The sequence below is a fragment of the Hemiscyllium ocellatum genome, chromosome 4 (assembly GCF_020745735.1).
Source record: "Hemiscyllium ocellatum isolate sHemOce1 chromosome 4, sHemOce1.pat.X.cur, whole genome shotgun sequence".
NCBI classification, from domain to species: Eukaryota; Metazoa; Chordata; class Chondrichthyes; order Orectolobiformes; family Hemiscylliidae; genus Hemiscyllium; species Hemiscyllium ocellatum.
In genome coordinates, this window is record NC_083404.1 from 130,806,084 (window position 1) to 130,821,829 (window position 15,746).

Sequence of the window (15,746 nt, forward strand, 5' to 3'; positions counted from 1 at the left end):
TGGAATCAAATGATATCAGGATTAAGTGGGAAAATAGAGTTGATGTTGAAGAAAAGCTATGATCGTAGTGAATAATATCCTGGAGTCATACAGCACGGAAACAGACCCTTCGATCCAACTCGGCTGTGCTGACCAGACATCCCAATCTGACCTAGTCCCATTTGCCAGCATTTGCCCCATATCCCTGTAAACCTCTCCTACTCATATACCCAAGCAGATGCCTTTTGAATGTTATCATTTTACCAGCCTCCACCATTTCCTCTGGCAGCTCATTCCATACACACACCACCCTCTGCGTGAAAAAGTGGGGTGTCCTTTTAAAAATCTTTCCCCTCTCACCTTAAACCTTTGCGCTCTAGTTTGGACACCACATCCCTACCTTAGGAAAAATTCCTTGGCTATTCACCCTATCCATGCCCCTCGTGATTTTATAAACTTCTATAAGGTCATCCCTCAGCTTCCGAAGAAAATTGTTCCAGCCTCTTCAGCCTCTCTCTTTAAATCAGTCCCTCCCAGAATTACTCATCGTATTATTTCTTGTGTCCTGAATCCTTTTGGCTTATTCTTCTCTTTTTATTCCGTCATGAACTTGTCTTTATATCATTGTTCACCATGCAGCACTACGTTTTTATTTGTTGGGTGTGTTAGGACGGTAAACCATAACTTGCACTCAGAGGTTTATGGCAATGCTTAAGAATGATTCAGAAATGCTGTGAGTTTGACAACTCAGACTTAAACTATAAAAATTGAAATTTCACAAAGCTGTTACAATTCTAATAACATACCTTTGGTCTTCCAATTGTTCCAAACCTATCTTTTAATGCATGCACTATCTCTCACTTTATGTATTGTGACAGGTATGACAGCCAGCTTTAGAAGCAACAGTTAAAGAGTATAATATGGCCATTGTACCCTTTATAGCGTAGACCACAATTCATATCAATCAAAGAACGTTCCCAAAGAATGCATTTTTAAAAGGAATTTTTACCTTTCATTTTTACATGCTATTGTGCAAATGCAGTGAGATGCTTATCATTAATACTTCTGAAGCTCTTAGTTCAAGGAAAAGTGATGGAAAATATTGTCTGAAAGATTCGATTGTTGCCTCTGAGCAGAGAAATGGAAATGGAAACCTTCCTTTCCGAAATAAAGTATAAGTCTCGATTCACGTTGGCCTTAAAACTATTATCAGTTTGAGCATTCCCTCACATAACAATTTTAGTCAAGGCCAAATGCAGTTATGATTGCAGCTTCTGGTTAGGAGGTCCGAGGACATTTGGACATTGAAGCATATGCCAAGGGGTGGGGTGAGAGTGTGAGGAGAACGTGTGGGATTGTTTTGAGTTTCAGAACCATGGAAAGAATTAAATTCCTAAGTGGTGGCCCATGTGCTTCTTGTGAAAAACCTACATTTTACGTCGAGGTGAAGACAGGTGTTTAAGAGGTTTATCTGAAAGAGGGAATTTCTGGTAAAGCACCTGGTTCCAGTAAGTAACCATTTGATGAGGTTGCCTGAGGGATAAAAGATAGAATACCAAAGGGTCAACTGAAATTAACTATAGGGTTATGTAGGACCCTTGCTGCGGTTCTGTCTCAAGCAGGGTTTAGCTTTGCATTCAGAGCAAGCTTGGCGCAGGAAACACACTTTGTTTAAGCAGAATTCAGTGAAATTTAATTTGAAACTCTTGTTCCCTGAATGGGTCCTGTTTACAGTGGATTGAACTTCAAGGATAGCCCAGCTGAGACGTTTGGGTGGAAGACCTCAAAGTTGAAGATTAGTAGATGAAAGAGACGTCTGACCTGGGGTTGTTATGCTTAAGGTGCTAGTGATGCCTGGTGAGTGGGAATGGTTGGAGGAGATTTGATGGCACAGCCTTAATGGATGCAGTTGGAAGATCCTCAGGATAAGTTGTCAATTCTAATTTCTGAGCAGTATCTAACTTCAGTTATTAGAGGGTGTAGGTCAAATGTTGTTTTAAATTTAATTTAACATGTTTGATTTAGGGTATAAATAACTGTTGAATTATTAATATTTTTAACACAAGTAGCTATTTAAGGTAAAGTGTAGTTATTAGAATTCATGGCCTTCAATTTAAATGCATGAAAGTTATTTCGTCTAAGTTATTTAAACAGGGTAGATGCGAGAAAAATTGTTTCCCATTGTGAGAGAGTTTAGGACCATCATTTCAGGATAAGGGTCATATTTCAGACAGAGGAACGAGGAGCAATGTTTTCTCTCAGGGTTGAGAATCTGTGAAGGTCTTTACCACAGAGGACTGTGGTAGTTTTTTAATCAGGAAAATGGAATCAAGCTTAATGAGGAATAGTCAGGTAAGTGGAGTCGAGGGTTATCAGTTGATTGATAATAACCCTCACATCCATTGATCTCATTGAGTGGTGGATAAGACTCAATGGGCTGAATGGCCTGATTCAGCTTCTAGATCTTAAGCAACTACTGTCTCGAGCACAATGTATGCATGGAAGGCGAGTGCAAATGACATTTCCTTGTGCGTATTTACGGCTGAGATAGATAGATTCCTGATCAGTCGGGGTAGCGAGGGTTATGGTGAAAGGGCAAGAGAGTGGGTGTGAAGAATGTTGGATCAGTTATTTAAGTAGTTGGTAAAGCAAAGAGATTGTTACAAGTACACACATTACTTCCTGCTCAAATGTGGCACCACATACAATTTTCGAGTTTTTGCCCTTTGGCCTTTATGGTGTAGAATTCCTCATACCAGTCGATTGTTGAATGGTGGATCAGGCTTAGGAAGTTGAATGGCCTGATTCTTGTTCATATTTCTTAATTCCCAGTAACCAATTGTCTAAACTTTCCCGAAAAAGGGCTCATGCCCGAAACGTAGATTCTCCTGCTCTTTGGATGCTGCCTGACCTGCTGCGCTTTTCCAGCAACACATTTTCAGCTCTGATCTCCAGCATCTGCAGTCCTGACTTTCTCCTAAACTTTCCAACACACAGGATATGCCTCTACAAAGACAAAGGAGAATAACAGGCATATGAACAGTGAGCAGGAGAGAACTGCTACAACTGGACACCAGGCCGATAGTGCGACTTAGAAATGCAAACACAAATATGTGGCTAATAACAAAAGTATTTAGAATGCGAGCGTTGATCATAAAATATCATGACTGATCATGAAGCTTCATTGTGGTGGAACAGGGTCCAGTTCAGACCGATATGTCCATCACGCACGAAGACAATGAGGGAAACGTTCTGATGATGACGACTGTGCAGTAATCTTGGATGGCAACGTCCAGCAGCAAGACAAGCAAGTTCTCAACCGAGAGCAAAACAGTGTGAACAACACACACCTCTCCTGGTGGGTAAACATTCACCAGGGCAAGGTGTAAAACCTCCAAAACGTTCCATATAAGTTTAAACTGTCCAACATGCAAACTCATGAGAAACAAGGAAGTGTCAATGAGTGTCTGAGGGAACCAGCCATGGTGGATGACATGTTTGCTAATGGCCAATTTGATCGAATTGCTGAGAGATTGGACAATGTCAAAGTTTGTACACAAAGGCATGGAATGATATGATCTAGAGGATCCGGTGTTGGCCTGGGGTGGACAAAGTTAAAAATCACTACTTACAACGCGCTGCTTCTTCATCAGGTGGTTGACCTGATGAAGAAGCAGCGCTCCAAAAGCTAGTGCTTCCAAATAAACCTGCTGGACTATAACCTGGTGTTGTGTCATTTTTAACAAAGAATGATAGTTAGCTAACTCAGGAGGAGGTCTGAGTTAGCCAGGAAGTTGAGACAGAGTGGGCCGGTCACCTGTTTTTTAGAATACAATAAGTGCAGTGAAAAGTTTGTAATGTTCCCTCTTGGTGCCATCCTACGTACAGAGTACTTAAGTACAGATACTTCAAGTGTTGTTACAAAGTAAAAGAAAAGTAAGCATGGGAATAGAGTTTAAAAATCTAGAATGATAATAAAAGTGACTATGAAGTACTTAAATTTTAGAAGTTCTAGTCCTTTTCCAACATGAGGCCGTGTTTCATTCTGATCCTCAGACATGTACTTGTTAATTCATTTCACTTGTGATTGTAAGCCTTGTGTGGGGTAAGATTGAGACGTATTACAATGATTGCAGACATTTTGTAGTGTATTTTGCTTTAATAAAGAACATTGGATATACCCAGTTGTTAGTGCTTCCTTGGGTTATTGATATCCAGGGTAAACCCAAGATTGTGTGAAAGATGGGAGCTGAGGATATAAAGGTCTCAGCTCTTTCTTATCTGAGGCATTTGAATCATGATGTGCTGATGAAACCAGGCTATTGTTTGTATAACTGAATAGCTTAATACTAGCCCAGAAACTGAAATATTTGTAATATTAGCTGTATCAAATGATTACTGGACTTTTCAGTGCCGTTATGCATGACTAGTTCTTATGTTCCAAGATCAAACCTAAGCATTGCTGCGCCAGGTGAAACTACTTTGTTGGAGCAAAGCTCATATCATCGTTGCAGGTCATGCTTGGGAGGATAGAGGCTCAGTGGATCGCAACTCTCACAGCACAATGCCATGGGTAACTTCAGAGCAGGCACGTGCAGTACAGGGTACGGTGGAAGTGTTTGTGGGGAAGCTGTGCACTTGGTTACATCGCGGGGTCCTCAGATCAGGGGGATGCCTGATTGCAGGGATAAGTCTTGGCCAATTACAAAATAGTGGAAGGGAAACCTGACCAGAAAAGGAAGTCCTAATGTTGGGGTGGTAGTGGGGTTCATGGGTGGGTGGGGCAGGGGGGAGAGGTGGAGGTCTGTTGTTGTCCGAAAGTGCAAAGAAGGCTCTTACAGTGGGACAGGGGAACATTTACTGAATGTGCTTTTTTTGGGTTGGAAATAAATAAGAGCTTTCCTGGGCCTTCAAGCAGTGCTGAAAAGCCATTTACTTCCTGGATTTAATCCTTCTCATAATCTCTCAGCTGTTGGCTTTTACTGGGTCATTTGGAAAACTGGCTGACGTGAGTCCATTGTAGAACGGCTCCCAAAATTGAAGCTCATTATATTTAGGTGACCATCCTACCTATCCTGCAAGAGGTCACTCACCTTTACAGGTTTTCTGATATTTAACATTTGATGTGACCCCCAACCCATTTGCATCTGGAATGTAATGTTTGACTTACAGAATCTTGCAGCATAGCAGCAGGCCATTCATCCCATCGAACCTGTGCTGACTGTTTAAAGGACATACTCAATAAAGCCTGAGACCCGGGTTCAATTCCCAACTCAGGCGACTGACTGTGTGGAGTTTGCACGTTCTCCCCGTGTCTGCGTGGGTTTCCTCCGGGTGCTCCGGTTTCCTCCCACAGTCCAAAGATGTGCGGGTCAGGTGAATTGGCCATGCTAAATTGCCCTTAGTGTTAGGTAATGGGTAATGTAGGGGTATGGGTGGGTTGCGCTTCGGCGGGTCGGTGTGGACTTGTTGGGCCGAAGGGCCTGTTTCCACACTGTAAGTAATCTAATCTAATCTAATCTAAAAAAAAATACCCCCACTTCCTCTCTAGCCCTATAACATCACCATCCCTTTTGAAAGTTCCCATTCTATCTGCCTCCATTGCCCTTTCATGAGCTGTATCCCTGTTTACAACGACACCAACACATCATGTAAAAACATTTCTTCTCGTCTCACACCTGGATATTTTAGCAATTATCCTAAAATTGTCTCCTCTGATTCCTGACCTTGCTGTCTGTTTCTCACCATGACTGATGTGGGGCTGCTGTTTTGATGTGTTTTTGTAAATTAACTTTTAATATAGTGTAATTTCAGTCACACAGAACATTCTGGCTGTAAATTTTTATTCACCAGGGGAGTGGGTGTATTTTGGATCTTGTGAAAATCAGCAGCCAGGTTTACATCACTCCTAAATTTTTGTTTAGATGGTTTCAATGGAAGTGTTAATGAGATGTAAAATGAGCTGTTGATGTCTTTTCACCTATTCACAAAATAGCACAAAGTCTAATTATCCTGCTTCTAACTGTGCTGAAAAATAGTTCTTTTTAGTATACTCCTTCCAGAACTGGGAGTGGGAATGGCACAGCTTTGATTTACAGAACCATAGAGTCATACAGCACGGAAACAGACCCTTCACTTCAACCAGTCCATGCTGATCAGGTTCCAAACTAAACTGGTCCAGCCTGCCTGTGTCTGGCCCATATTCCTCCAAACATTCCTTATTCATGAACTTATCCAAATGCCTTTTATAAGTTCCAACTGTACTAGCATCCACCACTTCATCTGGCTGTTCATTCCAGACACAAACTACTCTCTGTGTAAAAAAGTTGCCCCTCATGTCTTTTAAAAATCTTTCTCCTCACACCTTAAAAAATGCCCCTTAGTTTTGAACTCCACCAACTTAGAGAAAAGACCCTTGTCATTCACCTGTGCCACAGCCTTTCCAGTCTATTTTTACAATTCAAACCCTCCATTCCCACCAACATCTTGGTAAATCTTTTCAGAACCCTTTACAGTTTAATAATATTATTCCTATAACAGGGCAACCCCAGCACTGCACACGGTACTCCAGAAGTGGTCTCACCAATGTCCTGTACAACCTCAAGATGATGTCCCAACTCCTATACAAAGGTCTGAGCAATGAAGGCGAGCATGCCAAATGCCTTCTTAGCCACCCTTGTCTACCTGTGATACAAATTTCAAAGAATTATGTACCCGAATGCCTAGGTCTTAGGGCAGCATGGTGGCTCAGTGATTAGTACTACTGCCTCAGAGCGCCAGGGACTTGGGTTCAATTCCAGCTTCAGGCAACCGTCTGTACGGAGTTTGCACTTTCTCCCTGTGTCTGTGTGAGGTTTCCTCCGGGTGCTCTGGTGTCCTCCCACAACCCAAAGCTGTGCAGGTGAATTGGCCATGCTACATTGCCCATAGTGTTCAGGATGTGTACATAAGGTGAATGAGTCACGGGTAAACGTAGGGGAATGGGTCTGGCTGGGTTAGTCTTCAGTGGGTTGGTGTCGACTTGTTGGGCCAAATGGCCTATTTCCACACTGTCAGGATTCTATGATAACCAGTCTCTCTGTTTGACAACACTACCATTAATTGTATAAATCCTGCCTTTCTTTGTTTTACCAAAATGCAATTCCTCACATGTATCCAAACTAAACTCCATCTGCCACTCAGTACATTATTTGTATATGGCTCAGTGAGTAGCCCTTGTGCCTTTGAAGTTCAAGGCCAGCTCCAGCACCTTGGTTACAGGAATGAAGCTGCTGCTCCCAGTGTGGCACTGGAGGGGTGTTACATGGACAGAGGTGCCCCCTTTGTAACTAAATGTGAAATATCCCATGGCACTATTTTGAAGACATGCAGCAGAGCTACACATTAGAAAAGGCTAGTGTTTTTTTTTCTCAATGTGTGTGACTAAAAATGGACTACCTGGTTTGATAGAATCCCTGAAATGGCTGATGACTTTTATAGAAAGGATCCTGAAAGCAGCTGAAAGGGAACCAATGGGCAAATCTCACATTTTCAGGCTTTTAATGTAACAAACCAACTAAACCAACATGATTCAAACAGTAACAGACGAAAGGTTAATTCAAATAAAATGGTAAACTTCTGTTTAAGTAATTGATACAACAAATTGCTGTTACAAGAACTCACATTATTCCCCGCACAAGTGTGACATCACGTGCAATCATACAGATTTTCAAACTGGACCTTCACACTGTAGGATTCCTCATTTCCCTGTTGATTGTTTTGGTGCTCAAATGGTTTTCACCAATATTCGCAATTTATCTGAAGTCCCTGGACTGATGCTAACGGACCCTCTGCGAAGTATGAGGTGATTTATTTGGAAGAAATAACAAGACAAGGGAGTACTCAGTGAATGGCTGGACATTGGAGATCAGGAAGGGATCTTGGGATGCTTGACCACACTTCCCTGTAGGTGATAGGGCAGGATAATGGGGTGGATAAGAAGGTGTACAGGAGCCTGCCTTTATCAGTCCTAGATTATAAGAGTAGGAAGGCTGTGTTGGAGCTGCACAGTAGTTTGGTTCAGCCACAATTGAAGTAGAGTGCACAGTTCTGGTCACCACACTACAGGAAGGATGTGCTTGCACTGGAGGGGGTGCAGAGGAAATTCACTAGGATGTTGTCTGGGATGGAGCATTTCAGCTCTGAAGAAAGGCTGGATAAATTCAAACTGTTTTCTTTAGAACAGAGAAGTTTGGTAGGGGTGGGGGTGGGGTAGGGGTGTATGATGTGGCGTGGTCTGATAGAGTTGTATAAGTTAATGACGAGCATGGATAGGGTGGATAGAAGGCAACTGTTGCCTCACCAGAAGGATCAATAACATTAGGCCACACTTCTAAAGTGAAAGGCAGAATGTTTAGAGAGGATTTGAAAAAAAATTTTCAGTCAAAGAGTTGTGGGGGTCTGGAATGCATTGCCTGGGAGGTTAGTTGAGGTAGGAAACCTCACAACCTTTAAAAGGTACTTGAAGTGTCATAACATTCAACACCACATTCAGGTAAAAAGTGAGGTCTGCAGATGCTGGAGATCAGAGCTGAAAATGTGCTGCTGGTTAAAGCACAGCAGGTTAGGCAGCATCCAAGGAACAGGAATGTTCCTTGGATGCTGCCTAACCTGCTGTGCTTTAACCAGCAACACATTTTCAACACCACATTCAGGGCCTATCGTGGGGAAAGTGGGATTACTGTAAATTTAGTGTAGTTTTGGCAGTACTGACTCAATGGGTCGAAGGTTCCCTTCTGCACTGTATGGTTCTGTTTAACCAACCTGTTGAACCAGCCTGGTGGTCTTGAATGATACTGAAGGAGCAGCAACAGATTTTTACTAATCCACAATCCCGTGTTCTACCTGTCTTCCCTGATCTGTCCTTTCTAACCGTACAACATGCATAGCAACACCAACTCTGATATATTCTCAGGAGCTGGCTTCAACGTTTGTTCTGAACTGTGGGTTTTGCTCCAATCTACAAGTTCAGTTGAAGGCAAGTACCAATAGAAATCTGAAATAAAAATAGAAAATTCAGGTAAAGCTCAGGTCTGGCAATGTATATGAAGAGACAGATGGAGTTAATTTGAGTCCAACATGACTTGCTTTTGGAGTTCAGAGCAGGGTTTGGATCAGGTGAGATTTTTCAGCACTTTCCGTTTTTATTTTATTTCTGTTTTCACTGTACTCATTTGAGTACACGTGACAATGAAGTTAATTCGATTATTTTAACAAGTATGACATTGGCTGTAAAGTGCTTTCAGATATTGAGGGATCACCAGAGGGACTTGACAAATGTGAATCTTTTGTTCTGACTTTCAATCCTAAGAAAGTCTTTCTTCTTCCCAGACCCATAGCTGGATTGAGCAGGTTTGATAATGATACAGCAAGTTAGTGAAAATAAAATAAAAACAGGATTTATTTAGTGGAGTAGAACTTGTGCAATCACCTAAAGGGCAATGTTTTCATGCGAAGGGTGGTGCGTGTGTGGAATGGGCTGCCAGAGGAAGTGGTGGACGCTGGTATAATTACAACATTTAAAGGGCATCTGGATGGATATATGAATGGGAAGCTTTTGGAGGCATATGGGCCGGGTGCTGGCAGGTGGGACTAGATTGGTTTGGGATTTCTGGTCGGCATGGACGAGTTGGACTGAAGGGTCTGTTTCTGTGCTGTACATCTCTATGACTCTGACTCTATTACATTTGAATCTTAGCTCTTCGAGTCTAGCAAGGGTGAAATGAATACTGGATGGGTGTGCAAAGTGGGTGATAGGGGACAGTGAAATTTACCCTCCATCCACATTCCCCCTTCTTTGCTTTTCGTTGATGTGATTTTGCCTTCCTCTCTTCTGTACCTGCACTTCCATCAGAGTAGATATGTAGAAGGCTGGAGAAACACAGTAAACCAGGCAGCATTAGGAGGTGGAGAAGTCGATGTGTCAGGTGTAACCGAAGAATGGGTTTCGCCCGAAACATCGACTTCTCCACCTCCTGATGTTGCCTGGCTTGCTGTGCCCTTCCAGCCTCCCGCTTGTTTACCTCAGATGCAGTTTTTTTTGTCTCTTCTGTTAGAGAGGAGCAGGGACAAGGGTCTGAGGAGCTCAGGAGACCAGAAGTCAATGCAGGCAAAGAATGGAAAAGGTGGGAGGGACAGTAGGGTAAAGGAAGGGAGAGGAACCTTTTTACATTTGATTTGATTTATTATTGTCACAAATATCAAGGTGCACTGAAAAGTATTGTTTTGCATGCTATCCAGGCAGTCATACCTAAGTACATAAGGGTCATATAACAGAATGCAGAATATAGTGTTCCAGCTACAGAGAAGGTGCAGAGAAAGATCAACTTTGGAACATTGTGAGTAATTCTGAGACACTTAAAATTGAAATTTGAAAGAGTAGAATGATTCTAATACATATCTTCTGGGGACAGCTCGCAAAATGTCACCATGCTCCGGTGCCATCTTAGTTTCTGAGGCTTGTAGTGAGGATGAGATTTCATATGGTTTGTGGACAGTAGGGGGAGAAGGGAGTCACAAGATGCTCGCCTAAATGCGCTAAATGAGTATAGTTTTCTACAACAAAACAAAGAACTGGAGATCTGAAATACACAAAATTCAGAAATTGCTGGAGAAACTCAGCAAGTCTGGCAGCATCTGTGGAGGGAAAATAGAGTTTATGTGACCCTTCCTCAGTATAGTTTTCTGGCTGACCCGCGCCAGGTCATTGGGGTAATGGTGCCTCACTGGTAACATGGTAACTGGTAATTAGAGTGGTCCAGAGGTGCAGACTAATGCTGTCATGAGATCAAATCTCACCATGGCGGCTAGTGGAATTTAAATACAAATAAATTAATGTGGAATAGGGTGGCAAGGTGACACAGTAGTTAGCACTGCTGCCTCACAGTGCCAGGGACTGGGTTCAATTCCCGCCTCAGGCAACTGTCTGTGTGGAGTTTGCACATCGTCTGTGGGGGTTTCCTCTGGGTGTTCCAGTTTCCTCCTACTGCCCAAAGATGTGCAGGTTAGGTGAACTGGCCATTCTAAATTGCCAGTAGTGTTAGGTGCATTAGTCAGGGCTGAACGTAGGGCAATGGGTCTGATTGGGTTGCTCTTCGGAGAGTAGGTGTGAACTTGTTGGGCCGAAGGGCCTGTTTCCACACTGTAGTGAATCTAGTCTAATCATAAATCTTAAACAAATACAGAAATTGCTGGAACAACTCAGCAGGTCTGGCAGCATCTGAGATCTCTGTGATATATTGAATCTCAGCAGACGATGAACTGAACCACTCATGCTCTGAAACAATATTAGTAAGTGTGATATTGTGATAAGATGTGCTATTATGACAGGCTTGTCTATAGTGACCTGTGACCTGTACGTGGTTCACAAGCTACTTTAGAGATATCGATGAAGAGCCATCTACTTCTTAAAAGTGACATTGTCTTCCACAAAGGTTGATCGTATATCAACCGTCTTGATTGATTTTATGCTGCATTGCATTATTCAGGAATTGTTAATGACAAAAATACAAGTATAATTATTGGAGCATATAAGTACATTGCAGAATTAAATTGAAGAATTGAACAAAGATTGCAAAACAAAATGAAAACGGCACATTAAAAGGACTTAGATATATTACTGGATAAAATGGAAGAATTGTTTCTTCACAGGTGTCCACTAGAGGGTACCCCAGCTTAATACTTAGCAGGAGTGTGTGTGTGTGTGTGTGTGTGTGTGTGTGTGTGTGTGTGTGTGTGTGTGTGTGTGTGTGTGTGTGTGTGTAGATATGTCTCAATATGTAGATGCGTTTGTATCTGTGCATATTTTTATGTGATTGTGTGTGTGTGTGTGTGTGTGTCTGCGTGAGCAGATGTTTATGTGTGTGTCTGTGTTGCAGGTGTGTGTGTGCTTCAGTGTAAGTTTGCAAGTGTCTCTAAGTGGGTGTATGTGTACTATATATGTAGCTTTGATTGTGCGTGCGTGTGTGTGTGTTTGTATATGTATGACTGTGTGTAGATATGTGTATGTATGTGTGTATATGTCTGAGTGTATGGGTATTTATATGTCTCAGTGTGTAGGAGTGTGTATGTGTGTATGTGTGCACTTGGTGTTTGCGTGCGTGTCAGGAACTCTGGTCAACCTACTCACTGTCTCTGTTACTTAATATTGATCCAATGCAAGGACATACACCACTTGGTGGCAAGAGAAGACTGAAATAGGAATGAAATTGAGAGCCCCAAAATTTTGATCTTACAGCTGAGGGATCAAAATGCCTGTGGGACAGGAACAAACAGTAGATAAGAAGAAATGAAAGCAAAAATAGAAATAAAAACAAGTGGGCACTATGGTGCTGCCTTGGATAGCTTTGACAGAACCCTAAGCTAATGTTCTGGGGACGAAATCCTACTGTAGTAGATGGTGAAATTTGAATTCAGTAATTAAAAAAAACAAGAATAAAAATCTGGTCTAAACATGTTGTTAGTTGTAAAAACCCATCTGGTTCACGAATGACCTTTAGGGAAGGAAACATTATCTGATCTAACCTACAATCTAGTTGATTCTGAAGTGTCCTCTGGATTATTCGGAAATGGGACAACAAATGCTGGCCCAGCCAATGATGCCCACATTCTATTAATGACCAAACAGGACACAAGGAGAGTGGAACGTCTGCTCTCGAGAAGCTGAGTTTAAAGTGCAAATTACATTTGGTGAGGGGGAATGGTGACATACCTCAGTAATGCATACCCTGTTAGATTAAAATTCAGAGATGGGGGAGGGGAGGCCCATTGGGAATGTTGACCCTCCCAATGAAGAGGCTGGTTAAGGGTGACTGAAGGGTCTGTGGGCACCTCCACTGGAACGAAGTCAGCTCCAAGCAGGCCTGTTGTCACACAACATGCCGTGCAGCTCCTATTCGGTAATTTTTAAAATTCAGTTGTCAGACATTGGCATCATTGGCTGGGCCAACATTTATTGCCCTTCCTTAGTTGCCTCTTGAGAAGGTGGGGGTGAGCTGCCTTTACAAACTGCTGCAGTACACCTGCTGTGGGTTGACCCACAATGCTCTTCGGAATGGAATTCCAGGATTTTGACCCAGTGACACTGAAGGAATGAGCATACTTCCAAGTCAGGATGGTGAGTGGTTTGAAGGGGAACTTGCTGATGGTAGTGTTCCCATGTGTCTGCTACCCTTGTCTTTCCAGATGGAAGTGGATGTAGGTTTGCAAAGTGCTGCTGAAGTACTTTTGGAGAATTTTTGCATTGCATCTCGTAGATAGCACACGTTGCTGCTACTGAGCTGAGGTGGTGGAGGGAGTGGATCATGTGGATTTGATATTAGTTAAGTGGATTGCTTTGTCCTTCATGATGTCAAACTTCTTAACTGTTGTTGGAGCTGCACCCATTCGGGAAATTGGAGAGTATTCAATCACACTCCTGACTTATGCCTTGTAGATGGTGGGCATTGGGAAGTCAGGAGATGAGTTACTTATTGCAGTATTCCGAGCTTCTGACCTGTTGTTGTAACCACCGTATTTATATGGTGATCCAGCTGCGTTTCTGATTCATGGTAACTCCCAGGTTGTTGATAGTGAGGTTTCAGTGATGATAATATCATTAAATGTCAAGGATAGGTAGTTAGATTGTCTCTTATTAGAGATGGTCATTGTCTGGCATTGTGGTATGAATTTTACTTACCAATTTTCAGCCCAAGCCAGGGTATTGACCAGGACTTGCTGCAAGGGACTGGTCCTTGCTGGATTGAAGGTAATCTGGGGAGGTGCCTGCTGGGGGACACACACTGAGCTTTGCTTTGGACAACTCTGCCCACCTGTGGATGGAGGCTTTAGAGTGGTGCTGGAAAAGCACAGCAGTTCAGACAGCATCAAATGGAGCAGGAAAATCGACATTTCAGGCAAAAGCCCTTCATCAGGAATACGGGCAGAGTGCCTGAAGGGTGGAGAGGACCCTGTAGATGCTCCATTATTGAATACACTTAAGGTTGCTTTTGAGAAGTTATTTGAATTGAAATGCTATCAAGTCTGTTCTAGTCTGCCTTAGTTATGTGATCTCTAGAAAGAAGCACATGTTCTGGAGCAGGTTATCTTAAGCTTTACTTCAGTAAGTTCTTGTGTTGCTGTATTATACACTCAACGTGGTGTCAGAAGAGGCTTCGAGATGACCGTTCACAGCCAAAATAAAAAGCACAGCTGTCGGACTGTGAGCTGCCACTCATAAAGAAAACAAACAACAAAGATCCCAGTTAAAACACTGTTTGAGAGAAAATGGCTGCAGCTTTCCCCCTACTAGCCCCTGTTTGAATTATTGGGAATATGTGGCAGAACTGGGAATTCTTCCAGGAACAATTGCAGACCAGACACAATTTAGCATTCTGCCAGCAGATACTTTAGGCACATACACCCATCACAGACACTGTTCCTTATAGGTAGGCAGCCGATCAGGAAAAGGTGAATGCATCATCATTCATCAATCACCTGATCCAGAATTCCATAGCAACCCATGGCTACCATGGCAACATTACCAATGGAATTTAGTTTGGAAAAGTGTCAAATAATGGACATTGGGAGGCGTAGCAAGACTAAAAAGTATACAATATATAATAGGACCTTAGGAAGTAGAGGGGATCAGAGGGACTTTGCTGTGTTGGTCTATTGCTCCTTGAGGACAACTCAACAGGTGGATAAGGTGGTTAGGGTGTATGGGATATTTGTCTTTATTAGTTGAGGCATTGAAGGACGTTATAATGGAATTGTATGCAATATTGGTTAGGCCATAGTTGGAGGAGTGTATGTAGTTCCAATTGCCACACTATAGGAAGGACATGATTTCACTAGAGAGGGTGCAGAGAAAGTTCACAAGGGCATTGCCTGGGCTGGAATGATTCAGCTATGGAAAGACACTCAATAGAATGGGGGACAAAAACAGAAACTGCTGGAAAAGCTCCTCTGTGGAGAGAAATCAGAGTTTATGTTCCAGGTCAAGTGACAGTTCCTCAGCTGGGTTATGTTGTGGAGGTGCCGGTGTTGGACTGGAATGGACAGAGTGAGAAGTCCAACAGATTTATTTGAATGTACAAGCTTTCGGAGCACCACCTCTTCATCAGGCAAACTCACCTGGTGAAAGTACTTTCCCTGACAAAGGAACAGCACTCCGAAAGCTTGTGATTTTATATAAACCTGTGTGAAAATAGACAAGTCCCCTGGGCCGGATGGGATCTAACCTAGGATCCACTGGGAAGCAAGGGAAGAGATTGCCATGCCTTTGGCATTGATATTCAAATCATCATTTTCTATAAGAGTAGTGCCTGAGGACTGGAGGATAGCAAATGTGGTTCCCTTGTTCAAAAAGGGTAGTGGAGACAACCCTGGTAATTACAGACCAGTGAGTCTCACTTCAGTTGTTGGTAAAGTGTTGGAAAAGGTTATAAGAGATAGGATTTATAACCATCTAGAAAAGAATAATCTGATCAGGGACAGTCAGCATGGTTTTGTGAAGGGTAAGTCGTGCCTAACGAATCTTATTGAGTTTTTTGATAAAGTGATCAAACAGGTAGATGAGAGTAAACCAGTTGATGTGGTGTATATGGATTTCAGCAAGGCGTTCGATAAGGTTTCCCACAGTAGGCTATTATACAAAATGCGGAGGAATGGGATTGTGGGGGACATAGTAGTTTGGATCAGTAATTGGCTTGCTGAAAGAAAACGGAGGGTCGTAGTTGATGGAACATGTT